The sequence below is a fragment of the Bubalus kerabau genome, chromosome 8 (genome assembly GCF_029407905.1).
Source record: "Bubalus kerabau isolate K-KA32 ecotype Philippines breed swamp buffalo chromosome 8, PCC_UOA_SB_1v2, whole genome shotgun sequence".
Lineage (NCBI taxonomy): Eukaryota > Metazoa > Chordata > Mammalia > Artiodactyla > Bovidae > Bubalus > Bubalus kerabau.
The window spans coordinates 58,382,120-58,401,776 of record NC_073631.1 but is presented as its reverse complement, the minus strand read 5'-3'; the positions used below and the strand labels follow the sequence as shown (position 1 = coordinate 58,401,776).

At 36.1% G+C, this 19,657-nt stretch overlaps 1 long non-coding RNA gene across 2 annotated transcripts in view; it reads left to right on the top strand.

Moving 5' to 3' along the window:
* Window positions 1-4,357: 4,357 nt before the first annotated feature.
* LOC129659186 (uncharacterized) overlaps window positions 4,358-19,657 on the top strand; it is a 195,687-nt gene continuing 180,387 nt past the window's right edge. For both annotated transcript variants that reach the window (XR_008717851.1, XR_008717852.1), the window contains exons 1-2: window positions 4,358-4,494; window positions 6,387-6,469. This is a non-coding gene — a long non-coding RNA (uncharacterized LOC129659186). The remainder of the gene's footprint in view (window positions 4,495-6,386; window positions 6,470-19,657) is intronic.

The following is a 19,657-nucleotide window of genomic DNA, read 5'->3' as shown; positions in this document are numbered from 1 at the left end:
TACTTGCAAAATGATGTGAAGTGTGTGTGCACACGCGTGTGCATGTGTGTGTCTGCACATGCGGCTGACAACTAATATGGGTTTTTCTGGGAAGAGGAATCATGATTTTGATGAGGTTCCTATGAAGGAAATCTACTGTCACTTAAGGATGGGATGACATTCTGTGATTACAGTCCGGATACATTAGAGGATCGCATTTAACATGTAGCATGTCTCCATCTTTGTGGAGACAGTTGACCATAATACACTGGATCTGAACTCAGACAACTTGGATTTGAGTTTCAGCTCTGCAATTTACTGGCTTGAGTAAATTCAGCTTTCTAAGTTTCAGGTTTCTGGTCTATAAAATAGTGATAATAATATCTATCCGACCTACCTAATAATATTTTAAGTTTAAAATCAACTAATTATTTGTAAACTCTAAACTTCAATTCAATGAAAATAAAAGATTTAGCATAAAAAGCAATTCCTGTGTTGACTGATAGCTAGCTTCCAGGCCAGTTCTCATGAACTCATGTTTAAGAAGAGATAATCAGGCTGATACTGAAACAATGGTTTATGTATAATTAAGTAAGTTTCAGGGAATACAATTGACATATACTTGAAACCTTCTTTATAGGTTTTGGCACATAGATGTGTTTGGGGGATATCGTCTCCTCTTTAAAAGAACTACTTAAGCCCAGTAGATTTTGGCACAAAGGCAATTAACAGGAGGTATCTCTATTTTATAAACATGGAAGTTGAGGCCGATAACAGGAAAGTAATCTGTCTAAGGTCAAGGCCAAGATGTGAACTCAGACACTTAGATTCCAAAGTCTACAATGTTAACTTCTGCACAGTATTGCTTATATACAAAATGATTTGAACCCATTTAGGAAAAAGCTGCAAGAAGCTGCATTTCTGAGAAAAGTGACTCAATATGGTAGCAAACTAAATGGGGGAACCTCTGGAAAATCTCATTTAAATCACATTTAAATGAGAATGAAAATCTCATTTAAATCTCATTGAAATCATGAAGTGTCAGTCATTTCAGTTGCTCAGTCATGTCTGACTCTTTGCGACCCCATGGACTGCAGCACGCCAGGCTTCCCTGTCCATCAAAAATTCCCAGAGACTGCTCAAACTCATGTCCATCGAGTCAGTGATACCATCCAACCATCTCATCCTCTGTCATCCCCTTCTCCTGCCTTCAATCTTTCCCAACATTAGAGGCTTTTCCAATGAGTTAGTTCTTTCCATCAGGTGGCTAAAATATTGGAGCTTCAGCTTTAGCATCAGTCCTTCCAATGATATGCAAGGCTGATTTCCTTTAGGATTGACTGATTTGATCTCCTTGCAGTCCAAGGGACTCTCAAGAGTCTTCTCCAACACCACAGTTCAAAAGCATCAATTCTTCAGCGCTGAGCTTTCTTTATAGTCCAACTCTCACATCCATGCATGACTACTGGAAAAACCGTAGCCTTGACTAGATGGACCTTTGTTGGCAAAGTAATGTCTTTGCTTTTTAGTATGCTGTCTAGGTTGTTCATAACTTGTCTTCCAAGGAGCAAGTGTCTTTTAATTTCATGGCTGCAGTAACCATCTGCAGTGATTTTGGAGCCCAAGAAAATAGTCTGTCACTGTTTCCATTGTTTCCTCATCTATTCACCATAAAGTGGTGGTACCAGATGCCATGATCTTCTTTTTTTGAATGTTGAGCTTCAAGCCAGCTTTTTCATTCTCCTCTTTCACCCTCATCAAGAGGCTCTTAAGTTCCTCTTCACTTTCTGCCATAAGTGTGGTATCATCTGCATATCTGAGGTTATTGATATTTCTCCCAGCAATCTTGATTACAGCTTGTGCTTCATCCAGCCCAGCATTTCACATGATATACTCTGCATATAAGTTAAATAATCAGGGTGACCATATACAGTCTTGTCGTACTCCTTTTCCCAATTTTAAACCAGTCCATTGTTCCGTGTCCGATTCTAACTGTTGCTTCTTGACCTGCAAACAGATTTTTCAGGAGGCAGGTAAGGTTAGTCTGGTATTCCCATCTCCTGAAAAATTTTCCACAGTTTGTTGTGATCCACACATTTAAAGGCTTTAGCGTAGTCAATGAAACAGAAGGAGATGTTTTTCTGGAATTCTTTTGCTTTTTCTATGATCCAATGGAGGTTGGCAATTTGATCTCTTTTTCCTCTGCCTTTTCTAAATTCAACTTGAACATCTGAAGTTCTCGGTTCACATACTGTTGAAGCCTGGCTTGGCAAATTTTGAGCATTACTTTTCTAGTGTGTGAGATGAGTACAGTTGTGTGGTAGTTTAAATATTCTTTGGCATTACCTATCCTTGGGATTGGAATGAAAACTGACGTTTTCCAGTCTTGTGGCCACTGCTGAGTTTTCCAAATTTGTTGGCATATTGAGTGCAGCACTTTCACAGCATCTTCTTTTAGGATTTGAAATAGTTCAGCTGGAATTCCATCACCTCCACTAGCTTTGTTTGTACTGATGCTTCCTAAGGCCCAGATGACTTTACACTATAGGATGTCTGACTGTTGTTGCTTAGGTGAGTGATCACACCATCATGATTATCTGGGGCTTAGCAGAGTTAAATGACCTGACTTGCCAGGAAAAATATGAAAAATATTCTTTACTTCCTTAGATAAGCAGGACTGAAGTTCTGGGACTAGAACACTATCTAAGGTAGATAAACAAGAAGACATAAGAAATAATCTCCTAGAAATAATTACCTTAGCCAGGATCAGCAGTAGTAAATGGAGGAGTGTGAGCAGAGGAAAATAATCACCATGTCAAAAAGAAGTGATGACCAGGAAACTGATCCTTAATGTAGAGGCTTAAGCAAAATAAGGTAGGAAGAGAATAGAGACAAATTTCCCCAAGACTGACTCCCACAGCCTTCGACTCTTTCTCAGTCTTGCTGCAGTAAAATGAATAATCCATCAGTTCATATTTTAGGACTACCTGAATGGTATTAAAGAATATTTGTGTCCATTATTTTATTTTCTTTTTTTTAAATTTTATTTTATTTTTAAACTTTACATAATTGTATTAGTTTTGCCAAATATCAAAATGAATCCGCCACAGGTATACATGTGTTCCCCATCCTGAACCCTCCTCCCTCCTCCCTCCCCATTCCATCCCTCTGGGTCGTCCCAGTGCACCAGCCCCAAGCATCCAGTATCTTGCATCGAACCTGGACTGGCAATTTGTTTCATACATGATATTTTACATGTTTCAATGCCATTCTCCCAAATCTTCCCACCCTCTCCCTCCCTCACAGAGTCCATAAGACTGTTCTATACATCAGTGTCTCTTTTGCTGTCTCGTACACAGGGTTATTGTTACCATCTTTCTAAATTCCATATATATGCGTTAGTATACTGTATTGGTGTTTTTCTTTCTGGCTTACTTCACTCTGTAGAATAGGCTCCAGTTTCATCCACCTCATTAGAACTGATTCAAATGTATTCTTTTTAATGGCTGAGTAATACTCCATTGTGTGTATGTACCACAGCTTTCTTATCCATTCATCTGCTGATGGACATCTAGGTTGCTTCCATGTCCTGGCTATTATAAACAGTGCTGCGATGAACATTGGGGTACATGTGTCTCTTTCAATTCTGGTTTCCTCAGTGTGTATGCCCAGTAGTGGGATTGCTGGATCATAAGGCAGTTCTATTTCCAGTTTTTTAAGGAATCTCCACACTGTTCTCCATAGTGGCTGTACTAGTTTGCATTCCCACCAACAGTGCAAGAGGGTTCCCTTTTCTCCATTATTTTAAAAATGCTTTTTTTTGGGTTATTATTTTGGTCTATAACATTTCTCCTGAAGTATAACAAATGTATAGAAAATTACAGAAATCATAAGAACAAAACAATAAATGATCACAAGTAAAAATTCACATGTGGTGACTACATAGGTCGAGGAATAAAACATCAATAGCACCACAGATATATTTGTTGGACTCTTTCATGTATTTGTTTTGCCGATTTTTGCATTTTATATAAATGGAACAAGTTATATATATTTGTGACTTGCATTATTTGCTCAACATTGTGAAGTTCATCCCTGTTGTTTCTTACAACAGTAATTGATTCATTTTCATTGCTGTATATTGGTTGCGGTAGATTGCTGCAACGATGGCTCCCAATAAATCAGCCTCTCTGTGTTCATGCCCCTCTGCAATGTGTTATTGCTGCTTCTCCTTTCAAAAAGGAGACTATTCCTTCAGTGTCTTAAATCTGAGCTTGTCTTATAAATGCTTTGGCATAGTTTGTGGTGGAAATTATGTTATGTAAGTTCTAGGGCTTAGCCCTAAGAACACTTGCAGATTTCTCTCTTGCCTTCTTAGGTCCTTTTATTACCATGCTGTTAAGAAGCCTAAAGTAGCCTACTGTAGATGAAAGTCTATCCATGATGGGAGAGTAGAGGTTACCCACTGATAACCAGAACCATGTTCCAGAGGCCATCTGGGACCTACAGATTCAGGTGAGACATCAGATGACTGTAACCACATGAGTGTCTAGACGAGACTAGTAGAAGAACCTCCTGGCCAACCTACAAAATTTTCAAAAATAATAAATCGTGGTTGAAGCCACTAAGTTCTAGGGTAGTTTGCTAAACAACAGTGAATAACTGAAATAGCACATATAAAAATACGACTTTATTTATTTATCCATTGTATTATGATGGATTTTTTTTTTCAGTTTGGGGCTATTATAGATAGTTATACTACGATATGTTTTAGGAAAAATATGTATCATTTCTGTTGAATATATACCTGAAAGTAGACTTAAAAGATCAGTATTAATAGACACTGCTAGAAAGTTTCCCATAGTGGCTGTACCAATTTATACTTCCATCAGCAGTGTAGGAGTGTTCCAGTTGCTCCCCAGTGCCATTAATCCTTGGCAATGTCTGTTATTTTCATTTTAGTCTTATTGGTATGTGGGGAGTGGTATCTCATAGTACACTTAATTCTAATTCTTCTAATGACTGAAGAGTTGATTACTTTTTCATATATTTATTGGCCTTTGGAACAAAAAATACATGTTTATTGTACCTGGAACAACAGACTGGTTCCAAATTGGGAAAAGAGTAGGTCAAGGCTGTTTATTGTCTGCACAAAACTTATGTGCAGAGTACATCATGCAGAATACCAGGCTGGATAAATCACAATCTGGAATCAAGTTTGCCGGGAGATATATCAATAACCTCAGATATTCAGATGACACCACCTTTATGGCAGAAAGTGAAGAAGAACTAAAAAGCCTCTTGATGAAAGTGAAAGAGGAGAGTGAAAAAGTTGGCTTAAAGCTCAACATTCAGAAACTAAGTTCATGGCATCCGGTCCCATCACTTCATGGCAAATAGACGGGGAAATAATGGAAACTGTGAGAGACTTTATTTTTGGGGGCTCCAAAGTCACTGCAGATGGTGATTGCAGTTATGAAATTAAAGGATGCTTGCTCCTTGGAAGAAAAGCTATAACCAACCTAGACAGCATATTAAAAAGCAGAGACATTACTTTGCCAACAAAAGTCCATCTAGTTAAAGTTATGGTTTTTCCAGTAATCATGTATGGATGTGAGAGTTGAACTATGAAGAAATCTGAGCGCCGAAGAATTGGTGCTTTTGTACTGTGGTGTTGGAGAGGACTCCTGAGAGTCCCTTGGACTGCAAGGAGATTCAACCAGTCCATCCTAAAGGAAATAAGTCCTGAATATTCACTGGGAGGACTGATGCTAAAGCTGAAGCTCCAAATCTTTGGCCACCTGATGAAAATAACTGACTCATTGGAAAAGACCGTGATGCTGGGAAAGATTGAAGGCAGGAGGAGAAGGGGACAACAGAGAATGAGATGATTGGATAGTATCACTGACTCAATGGACATGAGTTTGAGTAAGCTCTGGGAGTTGGTGATGGACAGGGAAGCCTGGCATGCTGCAAGCCATGGGGTTGTGAAGAATTGGACATGACTGAGTGACTAAACTGAACTGACTGATTGGCCTTTGGGGTATATGCCATTTTTAAAAAAAGTATTTGATTAAAGTCTGTTACTTTATTATTGAGTTATCTGTCTTTTTCTTATTAGTTTGTAGAATTTCTTTATATATTCTTAATATAAGCCTTGTCAGTTTCATGTATTGACAATATTGCCTCCCATTCTGTTGGATTGTCATTTCTTTCCATTAATGACCTTTTTTGAAAGTTTGCATCACCCCATCACTTAGGCCAACAGAAGTGATAGCTACAGGTGAGGTAATTTAGAATGAATACCATATAAAGAAGAGCATGCATGGCAATATGGCCCTGAGATTATTGGTTTTACAGGGATGTGGTTCATCCCATTAACTTTCTTTTTTTGTATTTCTCCTCAGGAAGAATTGCCTGTGGAAGTGACATAAGTGGTGAACTGTGGCAGCCATTAGATGTGCCTCATAGACCTTTAGCTGCAGCAACTGTGAGTAATGATGCTTTCTTGTTTATTGGCCACTTATATATCATCTTTTGTATAGTGTCTCTTAAATTCTTAAAAATTTGGTGTCTTTTTTTGTCTTATTTTGATGTATACAGTTTTTTACACATTCTAAATATGAATTCTTTTTCAGATAAATGTAAGAGACTATTTTTCCCCATGGATATCCCAGGAAATAGCACTCAGGGAATGACATCACAAAACATAATAATATATAATAGGAAGAAATGATAGCATATGTGCGAAATGATAACATATGTACAAAATGGCTTGGTTTAAATGCCAAGAAAAATCTGTATGAAATAACCAAAGGGTTATTTTCCATGTGTTAAAAATAATAAAAAAAATATCAATTATTAGACAAAATCAGAACATTATGGAAAAAGTATAGGGAAAATTTAAAATACCAAAATATAAATTTCAGAAATTAAACATGTGTGATTTTTTAAATTAAAATAATAATATATATGACAAAGAAAAGACTAGCTATAGTTGAAGAGAGGAAGATATTTGGAATACAACACAGAAAAATTAAGTGTTGGAAAATAGGAATAAGAAATGAAAAGACATGGGAATATGGAGTGAGAAGACCTATATATGAGTTATAGATGAATAGAGAGTTGGGGGGAAAAATGTTTGAAAACAGGTTTGATGGTCTAGAATTTTAGAAAATTTATGAAAACATAGGTTTGAAAAAATGAAATTTCAGATTTATGAAACAGACTGAAAGAATTGTTTCAGTTCAGTTCAGTTCAGTCACTCAGTCTGAGATGGACAAATAAAAACAAATATATTACTAAATCTAATTAATAGAGAGAAATAAAGGGGAAAAATAAAGAAGAAACATGTAATTCAGTACAAGTGCAGAAAAAGAATGAAGCAAATGAAGCAAAGAAGAATCATTATTAAAATAAACACAAAAGAAGATGGTGGAGATAGGATAAGACATACCATAAATCATTATAAAGATAGATTAAATTCACATATGTAAAAGGGAGACTCAAATTTTTCAGACCTTTTGTATATACATTCCATTTGTACTAGACACAAAATATTATATAGTGACCCAGATATGTAAGATACATTTTGGGGAAAAAAAACATACCAGGAAGTAACAGCCAAATAAATATTTTGATTAATAAAAAAGTTTTAACATGTGAATTATTAATAGGGACAAAAAGGGGTGTCACATACAAAATAAAAGGACTCTTCTATCAATAAAGAATAAAATTAAACTTTATATATCATGGCCTCAAAATATTTGAAGCATATTTAAATATTTTAGTATTAAATATCGAAAAGGTGAAGGTGTTCAAAAGGTACAAACTTCCAGTTTAAAATAAATAAGACCTGGGGATGTAATATACAGCATGGTGATGATAGTTAACAATACTGTATTGTATATTTGAAAGTTGCTAAGAGAGTAAGTCTTAAAAGTTTTCTTCACAAGGGAAAAAATTGTTTAAAAGTGTATATTTAAAGCAAAAATTGACAGAATTATAAAAAGAATTTGACTAATCCATAGTTATGGCAGGAGATTTGCGCATGCCTTTTTAGTAACTAGTGAATCAAGGAGACAAAAAAATTTTCAAGGTACAGAAAGTCTGAAGAATTCAATTAACAAGCTTGATCTAATAGATATAAAAGACCTAACACATATGGCTCTTGACTACAGCAAATAGAGAACCCATGTTCTTCTCAGGTACTCAGAGATTAATGAACTTGCTTTTTTTTTTTTCTCTCTTTTTATTTTTTTTTAATTTTATTTTATTTTTAAACTTTACAATATTGTATTAGTTTTTGCCAAATATCAAAATGAATCCGCCACAGGTATACATGTGTTCCCCATCCTGAACCCTCCTCCCTCCTCCCTCCCCATACCATCCCTCTGGGTTGTCCCAGTGCACCAGCCCCAAGCATCCAGTATCGTGCATCGAACCTGGACTGGCGACTTGTTTCATACATGATAGTATACATGTTTCAATGCCATTCTCCCAAATCTTTCCACCCTCTCCCTCTCCCACAGAGTCCATAAGACTGTTCTATACATCAGTGTCTCTTTTGCTATCTCGTATACAAGGTTATTGTTACCATCTTTCTAAATTCCATATATATGTGTTAGTATATTGTATTGGTGTTTTTCTTTCTGGCTTACTTCACTCTGTATAATAGGCTCCAGTTTCATCCATCTCATTAGAACTCATTCAAATGAATTCTTTTTAATGGCTGAGTAATACTCCATTGTGTATATGTACCATAGCTTTCTTATCCATTCATCTGCTGATGGACATCTAGGTCTCAATAGATGCAGAGAAAGCCTGAACTTGCTTTTTAAGTGTGTTAAAATATTTCAAATCTGTTAGATTTTTAAAAAATAAAGTGTTGTATTTACAAAGTACAGCATGACTATTATATATATATATATATAAATCAATCTTCTGAAATGCAAATTTAATATGGTAATGAATATAAGAAAGTATAGAAACCTAGATGAGTTGGATAGTTTTCTCTGAGATGAAAGGAAGCAGAATGACTCAAAGAAAGACTCAAAGTCTGGAATGAGTAGTTTTTTTTAACAATAGTTAAAGAGAAATATCAGAGAAGGCAATGGCACCCCACTCCAGTACTCTTGCCTGGAAAATCTCATGGATGGAGGAGCCTGGTGGGCTGCAGTCCATGGGGTCACTAAGAGTCCGACACGACTGAGCAATTTCACTTTCACTTTTCACTTTCATGCATTGGAGAAGGCAATGGCAACACACTCTAGTGTTCTTGCCTGGAGAATCCCAGGGACAGGGGATCCTGGTTGGGCTGCTGTCTATGGGGTCGCACAGAGTCGGATACGACTGAAGCGACGTAGCAGTAGCAGCAAAGAGAAATATAACGGAAAGATAGTAAACAGTTATTAGCATATTATTAATTCTGGGTTGTGATTATGTGAGTATTGATTATCTTATACTAAAATTTTCTGTGTGTTTAAGTATATAAAAGTATTTTAAAGTGTGAGAAAAATCTGTGGAAGAATTAACTTGTAGGTGAAAACTTGTTTTTGAGATAGTATGTCCTAAGTCTTATCATGATATATTGATATATGCTTGATATTAGTATTATGGGCTCTGATAAAATGCAATGTCAGGAAGATCTTTATATCAGCAACAGGGTTTTAGCAAATTCCTTGGAATTTGTCTCAGAAAGTACTGTATAAGTGGAACAGTTTGGGGGCAGTTTATTCAAAGTATCATAGTGTCTGCCTTCTTTATCATCACTAAGACCAGCTGATAACTTTGAGTGTGTTTCAGTGAATCTCAAATATCACAGAGTTGCTACAAGAATTAAAGGAAGCAATGTATGCCAGGTATATATTATGCTGTTAATATTAAATATCCAATCAGAAGAAACACTTCATTCAAAAGTGTTATATAAAAAATCAAGCTAGCTTCAGTATTCTCCTGGGGACTTTAGATACCAGTAGTCAACTGAGCAATACATAAAGAGTTGATAAGGGTAAATTAATGTACCCCTAGTATTTCATATTAGCCATGTTTTCATTCATGTATGGAATTAACCTAAAAATAAATTTAAATATTCAAGGAACCTTAAAATATATCATCTATGTATTCTCGCTAAGAAACTTATCTAAACAAAAAATCCTTCATCAAAAAAGAGCAACTCTGTTTTTGTTTAATGTTCTATATATTGTGTTCACTTTTGGCAAACATTGGTTTGTCAAACAAAACAAACATTTTTTGTTTTTATACTTTTGGTTTTCCTTTGCCCACTCTTTTATATTCATGCTATGAATTAAAGTGTCTTAGATATCATCTTGTGTACAGCATATTTTTGGGACTTATTGTTTCTTTTATCTCTTCTCAATGTACGAATCAATTTCTTTTAAAAAGTGGTTTTTATCTCACTTACCTTTATTGCTATGATAGATATTTGAACTTAATTCTCTTATATTCATGTTTATTTAGGTATGATCTTATTTTTGGCTTTGTTGCTGTGCTCTGTTTCCTTTCTGTTGATATGTAATATCTGTCTCCTTGTACCCGCTACCAACTCCTTTGTCACATACCAGTAACTTGAAAGTATATACTGAAGCATATTTTTATGTCTACTAGTAGTCATCCCCATTAATACAAATATTCTCATCTTACAGCTTGAGGAATAAAATGATACATATTGATTTCTTCTTATAATAGATGAGGAATTAGCAAATGTATAGTTTTGTTTTCTTTTTTTTAAATTCTCTTATTAGTGCATCATTAATCTTTTTGCCCTTATCTTATATAGCTTTTATTTAAATAGTGATAACAATTGTGTTCTCATTTGTAGAGAGCTACATATTACATTGGATATTTGGGCCAGACAGAACAGGAATATTGGAAAATAGACAAAATGAATTTGAACAGTTTTTATAAATATATTCATTAGTAGAATGTATCATACTTAATGCCTTTCTAAAGGAAGCCAAATAGTTTAAATGCTATAAAGCATTTACAAAAATAACCATACATTAATCCACAAAGAAACCTTAATAGATGCTTTGGATTGGGAAGAGTGCAGCTATACTTTCTGATCACAATGCAGTAACAATTAGAAGTTCATGACAAAAAAAGAGATAAATAAGGAAATTTATTTTTAAGCAATTAAGAAACTAAATAACAATTTAAAAATTAACACTTCAAACCTTGAGAAGAATAAATATAAAATTAAAAAATTTTTCCAAAATAACTCTTAGGTGAAATAGAAAAAGTATTGACTAGCTGTGTGACTCTGGGTGATTTATATCTCATTACTGTGCCTGTGTTTCTTCATATGTTATTATGGTTGTTGTGAGGATTTAGTGAGATAATATATATAAGATCATTCCTGGCACATGATTAAACACTCAGATAGTAAGGCTGAGATATAAAATCAAGCAGCCCAGGCTGCTGCTCTGAGCCACTCTACTGTGTTGCTTAGGTCTTTAGAAGGCAGTTGTTCTATGTCTGGCTTTTCAACCTTCCAACAAAATTGATTTTTAAAAATTAGAGCAACCTATATACAAGGTATCATAAAACTCTGTAGCTGATAAACACATGAATATGACATATTTCTTGCCCCCAGGAAACTAATTCTCTAGCAAAAGAGACAACACAGGTTATATACTTCAAGGCTGGATGTAGAGTGCTCAACTGTGGTCATGGGTAGGTCACAGCTCCTCAAATTATGCTTTGCGGATGTAGAGGCAGAAGACCTTCTTCAGAATATCCATACTTTTGGAATTCCTTTTTTTTCCCTTTATGAGTCACAAACCTATAGTGATATTCTCTGAAGTATATGGTGAGTTCTATGCCTTCAGTGTTTTGAATGCATGTCCTAAAAAGGCAGAGACTACCTCTCCAGGCATTTTATTACTCATATGGCCATGGAAAAGACTTTGGGAGAAACTTAGTAAGTAAATTTATTAATAAATATGACTAAGTAGCATGCAACTTCTGACCCTCTCCCCTTTCAGAAAGTGAAATGAATGGTATCATAAAAAGAAAGACAGTAATTTATTCTCTATTTTGGGTAACCCACTGGGAAAAAAACTTTGAGAGTTGTAGATAGGAGGGTGAGAGAAATTGGTCCTGCTAGAATTGCTCTTTCAGTTGTCAGCACATTTTAATGCAATGCCAGTCTTTTCATGCCAAAAACTAAAGGAAACCTCTGGGTACTGATTGATGAAATTATTTCACTCCCAAATGGAGTCTAAACTAAAAGTTTTTCCCATTTTGCAAAGCATAGCACTCTACAAGTTAGAAAGGTAAGGCATACTTTCAGCATGTATAAACTGTGGAGTACATTTCAAAATAAAAATTTTAATTATGTTTGACATTTCAGGCCTGGTGCTGTCATCCTATGAGAAAGTAACATCTGTTTTGACATTTCTAGTGGTAGAGACTTTAAATCAATTTCCACATTGCTTATCTGCTGGCTAATCAGAATGGATATGGCATTCTTCTTACCAAGACATCCACAGGGAAGAAAGAAAAAGTACACAGGCAGTAAGGCTGGGCTCAGTTTGATTGATGAATTTAAATAGAAAATTTAAACTCCTTTGAATATGTTATATTTAAGTTTTAATTCAGTGAAAAATTTGAAAATGTTCTTTTAGTTCCTAAACATTTAGAATTTTTTCTTATTTCTGACATATGCCTTCTATTTGACTTAAAACTAATAGAACATTAAAGCATATTTTACCTCTAAAGCCATTTGGTTTGATCTCAAGTTAAGCTTGGATAAAGTTAATTTGCTATTATCAATAACAAGTGCTATAAAAATGGCTGAAGTAGATTTTTTCGTATTTTGTGTTTCAAATTACAGGTATTGAAAAGGCAATTTGTAATCTTATTGCCTTGATGGTTGTGTCATCTTAACATCTCTTGACTCATCATATACATTATATTTAAAAGCATATTCAAAACAGATCCTTATAGGAATCATTGCTTCCATATCTTCCTTGTTTATAGGGCTTTCTTAAAGCTGCTGCTGCTAAGTTGCTTCAGTCATGTCCAACTCTGTTCGACTCCCATAGACAGCAGCCCACCAGGCTCCCCCGTCCCTGGGATTCTCCAGTCAAGAACACTGGAGTGGGTTGCCATTTCCTTCTCCAATGCATGAAAGTGAAAAGTGAAAGTGAAGTCGCTCAGTCATGTCTGACTCTTAGCGACCCCATGACTGTAGCCCACCAGGCTCCTCCATCCATGGGATTTTCCAGGCAAGATTAATGGAGTGGGCTATACCAACTTAATTTTAGGTATATCTTTTGAAGGAAAAAAAAAGATTTCTACTTGAACAACTCTGGATTTTCCTCAAAATTTTATCTGTATTATTTGGGTTGTAATCATATTACTTCTATTCTTTTCTTCTTTCTAATATGTAGGCATAGACTTCCTATTTTTACTTAAAATAGACATTGATTATAAACTTTTTGTTGGGTTACAAAGCACACACACCAATCAGCCCAACTGGCCAACTCACTTGTCATTTTGTTAGTATAGATGCAGCTTTAGTTAAGAGAGAGAAGCTTACAAAGGACTTTATTGGTAAATATGTGGGAGGATAATATTTTAACTTAATTAATACTCAAAGAAGCTTCTGTGTTCTTTAAAGAAAAAGGCAACATTTAAGAACCTAAAAATAATTGAAATAATTTTCACTCTAGAATACATTTGAATGGGTAAAGATGTGTCATAAATTTAAGATTTAATTTACCAAACAAGAAAACAGACATGATTGCTTGGATGCATAATGATTAAAAATAATTACTAATCATAGTTAATAATAAAGTAAGGTTTAATGGCTTTTCCTTTCCTTTTACCTCTGTTTATTGCATAGAGTGGTGAACACAGTGCAGGCCTCCTCTATATAAGTATTGATAATGCTTAGATGAGCCAGCATTTTTATAATGCTACATGCCTGTGTGTTAAGTCACATTAGTCATGTCTGACTTTTTGCAACCCTCTGGACTGTACCCCACAGGACTGGAAAAGGTCAGTTTTCATTCCAATCCCAAAGAAAGGCAATGCCAAAGAATGCTCGAACTATCACACTGGTGCAGTCATCTCACACGCTAGTACAGTAATGCTCAAAATTCTCCAAGCCAGGCTTAAACAGTTGTGAACCATGAACTATCAGATGTTCAACCTGGATTTAGAACAGGCAGAGGAACTAGAGATCAAATTGCCAACATCCGCTGGATCATCGAAAAAGCAAGAGAGTTCCAGAAAAATATCTATTTCTGCTTTATTGACTATGCCAAAGCCTTTGACTGTGTGGATCACAATAAACTGTGGAAAATTCTGAAAGAGATGGGAATACCAGGCCACCTGACCTGCCTCTTGAGAAACCTTATATGCGGGTCAGGAAGCAACAGTTAGAAATGGACATGGAACAACAGACTGGTTCCAAATAGGAAAAGGAGTACATCAAGGCTGTATATTGTCACCCTGTTTATTTAACTTATATGCAGAGTACATCATGAGAAACGCTGGACTGGGAGAAGCACAAGCAGAAATCAAGATTGCTGGGAGAAATATCAATAAACTCAGATATGTAGGTGACACTACCCTTATAGCAGAAAGTGAAGAACCAAAGAACCTCTTGATGAAAGTGAAAGAGGAGAGTTAAAAAATTGGCTTAAAGCTCAACATTCAGAAAACTAAGATCTTGGCATCCGGTCCCATCATTTCATGGCAAATAGATGGGGAAACAGTGGAAACAGCAGCTGACTTTATTTTTGGGGGCTACAAAATCACTGCAGATGGTGATTGCATCCATGAAATTAAAAGACACTTGCTCTTGGAAGGAAAGTTATGACCAACCTAGACAGAATATTCAAAAGCAGAGACATTCCTTTGCCAACAAAGGTCTATCTAGTCAAGGCTATGGTTTTTCAGTAGTCATGTATGGATGTGAGAGTTGGACTATAAAGAAAGCTGAGTGCTGAAGAATTGATGCTTTTGAACTGTGGTGTTGGAGAAGACTCTTGAGAGTCCCTTGGACTGCAAGGAGATCCAACCAGTCCATCCTAAAGGAGATCAGTCCTGGGTGTTCATTGGAGGGACTGATGTTGAATCTGAAACTCCAATACTTTGGCCACCTGATGTGGAGAGCTGACTCATTGGAAAAGACTCTGATGCTGGGAAAGATTGAGGGCAGGAGGAGAAGGGGACGACAAAGGATGAGATGGTTGGATGGCATCACTGACACAATGGACATGGGTTTGGGTGGACTCCGGGAGTTGGTGATGGACAGGGAGGCCTGGCTACTGCAGTTCACGGGGTTGCAAAGAGTCAGACACGACTGAGGGACTAAACTGAACTGTACCCCACCAGATTCCTCTGTTCATGGGATTCTCCAGGCAAGAATACTGGAGTAGGTTGTCATGCCCTCCAGGGGATCTTCCCGACTCAGGGAAAACCCATGTTTCTTGTGTCTCTGCATTGGCAGGCAGGTTCTTTACCACTAGCGCCAGTTGAGAAGCCCTTTTAATACTACAATTAAGGTCATTGACAATAGTATTTGGGGAAATCAGATATTAATTTCTAATGGATTAAAATAGGGAAATGGTCAAGACTTTTTTTTTAATCTATAGTTATGATGCCATTTTTGGATGAGTTGTAAAGATAATTAATTCTCTCATCACCACATCATAGAATTTTATATTGTCTCTTCAAAATGCAGAATATATATATTCATCATAATTACATAAGTTATTATAAATGCTTTAATTCTTAGTAGACCAGTAGTGCATGCACATAGCCATAAGAAAGTGTCCAATCCAAAATTATTTAGAATTTGAAGTTATGCTGAAAGAATCTTAGCTTTAAATTATTGGTTGTTTTTTCTTGTTAAATATAAAATTTTTATTAGCTTAAGGAAAAGTAACTAGCAATATTCTGTGTACAAGTCATTTCATTTATCCTCATAAAGTAATGGCAGCTTTAATTCTAACTATATTGTGGAGAGGAGTACCATAGATAAATCTTGAACCAAAAAATCATTTTTGGTAGATGTCATACAAACATCATACAAACATTTAATAACTCTATTCTGTCAGGTATTTGATTTAATTTTATTTGCAATAATTTTATTTTGGAGGATACAGGAGAGAGTTACACAGGTGAAGGCTAGACATTTTGTAGGTCTTTTATTGGGTTATTTTTTTGTAGTTGGGGTGAATGTTAGATATATTTTCTTAAATATTACCACCACTACAATTATAGCAACAATAATAAATAACTGGGTTTTGTCTGAGAATTGTCAGGAGCTGGTCTTAACCTAATTTCCGTATCTACATAACCTGTGTAAGCATTGAGTCAGGAGTGTTGCTGATCTTCTAGGCCACATACTCTATAGATCAAGATTTGCAATCCTCTTTCTCTGATATTGTTCTGATATTATTCAAAGACAAAATTAATTTGTCAATAACTCAGAAATTAGTAATTTTCTTGGGGGATTTTGGTTTTATTGGAAATATTCAAGAAATGATTAATGAACTGTGACAATATCAGATTTAGCTATTTATTTATTTATTTTTATCCACTTATGATTCTGGTAGTGTGATTGAGGATATACAGGTTCTTCCCATTTCAGAAAATTCTATCTTGTAGATCAAGTGGGACAAAAGTGAGAACCAAGAAGAAAGAAACATCCAGTGTGAGACTTAGGGTATTTTAGGAAGGAGGGAAGATTCTTACAGATTTCCTCTTTTCTACCCTTGCCATTTGAGTGATAAGTTTTGCAGAGTCACGCTTTTGGAGAGTCACAGCTAAGATGATGTCCAACAGAATGGACAAAACTAATGATGTTTAGGCCAGATTGTTGTTTAGACCTTGTGAGAAAAGAGCCAACGGGTGGTGTTGTTTAAGGTCTTGAGTGAGGTAAAAATTCAGCTTTTAGGTTGTTGTTGTTAAGTCACTAAGTTATATCTGACTCTTTGCAACTCTATGGACTGTGGCACACCAGACTCCCATGTCCTTCACTGTCTCTTGGAATTTGCTCAAAATCATGTCCATCGAGTCAGTGATGCTATCTAACCATCTCATCCTCTGCTGCCCTCTTCTCCTTTTCCCTTCAATTTTCCCCAGCATCAGTGTCTTTTCCAATGAGTAACTTCTTTGCATCAGGTAGCCAAAGTATTGGAAGTTCAGCTTCAACAACAGTCCTTCCAATGAATATTCAGAGTTGATTTCCTTTAGGATGGACTGCTTTGATCTCCTTGCAGTCAAGGGACTCTTAAGTGTCTTCTGACGTTTGTATATAAAATCCTAATCATTATCATGGACTAAGGCTGATGAAGGCTTTGAAGATCTGGAGAAGCTGTCCATTTCGCACTATGGCCTTGATGAACAAATACTTTAATGTCAAAAAGTGTAGTAGGAATATATAGCATCTAGAGTTCACGGAGAAGGCAATGGCACCCCACTCCAGTACTCTTGCCTGGAAAATTCCATGGATGGAGGAGCCTGGTAGGCTGCAGTCCATGGGGTCGCTAAGAGTCGGCAACGACTGAGTGACTTCATTTTCACTTTTCACTTTCATGCATTGGAAAAGTAAATGGCAACCCATTCCAGTGTTCTTGCCTGGAGAATCCCAGGGATGGGGGACCCTGGTGGGCTGCCGTCTATGGAGTTGCACAGAGTCGGACACGACTGAAGTGACTTAGCAGCAGCAGAGTTCACAAAGCCTCAGAATTGCTTTTGAGGGTTACTCCGTCATATTTTTCCTCAAGTAATTCTGATTATAGAGTAGTCTGTGAATGTGTTAGTAACTTAGTCATGTCTGACCCTTTGTGACCCCATGGACTATAGCCCACCAGGCTCCTCTGTCCATGGAATTCTCCAGGAAAGAATACTGGAGTAGGTTGCCATTCCCTTTTCCAGGGGATCTTCCTGACCCAGGGATCAAACCTGGGTCTCCTGCATTGCAGGCAGATTCTTTACCATCTGAGCCACCAGGGAAGCCCCAGTTCTATGAATAGTTGATTTAAATTAGTTAAGATAGAAGTAAACAACCTATAACTCTTCATGTGTAGTATAGTGAAGTATGAATATAAGTTTGGGACACATTTTAGCTGTTCATGTGTCTCTTCATTAAAGCAAAGAGATTTCCCATCTAGAGATTAATTTGGTTCCACATAACAATTTTATGTAGTATAAAAATATAAATTATATCTTTCTTTTCAAATTTTTGGCATTTTAACTATAAAGGAGAGCCAAACTACCATTAGTAGCTTAAAAAAGGTCAACAATATAATTATTCCTTTAATGTAATTTCTAATTCTGAGTGAAGCAATTGATTTTTTGACTTTTAAGACATTTCCCTTTAGGACACATGACTATGTACTTTGAAACAAGTGACATTAATTAATGTGATTTTGCATTATTTTCTCTCATTTTACACTGTAATATGCATTTGTACTTAATTTATATAGGCTATATTTGAAATAAGTAAAACACAATGCTTTGAAGTTTTCTATGATTTTTTCATGTATGTATTCTGTTTGGTATATTATTCTTTTTCTGAATCATTGAAATTTTGTTGTATTGAATGTGATTAAATAGAATTAATAGGAAGAAAAACAAAGTGAAGTTAATTATCTCCGACTCTTTGTGACCCCATGGACTGTAGTCTTGACAGGCTCCTCCATCCATGGGATTTTCCAGGCAAGAATATTGGAGTGGGTTGCCATTTCCTTTGCCAGGGGATCTTCCTGAACCAGAGATTGAACCTGGGTCTCCCACACTGCAAGCAGACTCTTTACCATCTGAGTTATAGTTTGGCTCAGATGGTAAAGATCTGGCTGCAGTGCAGGAGACCCAGGTTGGGAAGATCCATTGGAGAAGAAAATGGCAACCCAATACAGTATTCTTTCCTAGAAAATCCCATGGACAGAGGAGCCTGGTGGACTATAGTCCATGGTTTCGCAAAGAGTTGGACATGACTGAGTGACTAAGACATACACACACACACACACAAATAGAATTTTGGATTATTGCACTCTTTTAAAATAATTGATTTAACAGTTACAATTACTAAATGAACTTTATCAATAAATAAGCAAAAGCAGGCTCAAACCTGCATTCTGAACCTTGAATCACGTGTTTTTCTTCCTGATTGGATTTGTCAGAGAATTTTTAAATCTCCATTTTGGAGATGTATCTTGTATCTCTTGGCTTTCTTATTATATCTTATGAATGTTAAAAAGTTGCAAAAGTAATTTTTTCCGAGTTAATTGAGATTAGTTTTTCCTCAGACTTTTCTCTCAGCATTTTAAAACGTGGATTCCTTAGTGGTGTCATTTTATGTTTCTTTTTTTCTTTTTTTGGTTTTTGCCTTGCATTGACATGAATCCACCATGGGTGTACATGTGTTCCCCATCCTGAACCCCCCTCCTACATCCCTCCCCATCCCATCCCTCAGGATCATCCCAGTGCACCAGCACTGAGCACCCTGTCTCATGCATCGAACCTAGACTGGTGATCTGTTTCACATATGATAATATACATGTTTCAATGCTATTCTCTCAAATCATCCCACCCTCGCCTTCTCCCACAGAGTCCAAAAGACTGTTTTATACATCTGTGTCTCTTTTGCTGTCTTGCATATAGAGTCATCATTACCATCTTTCTAAATTCTGTA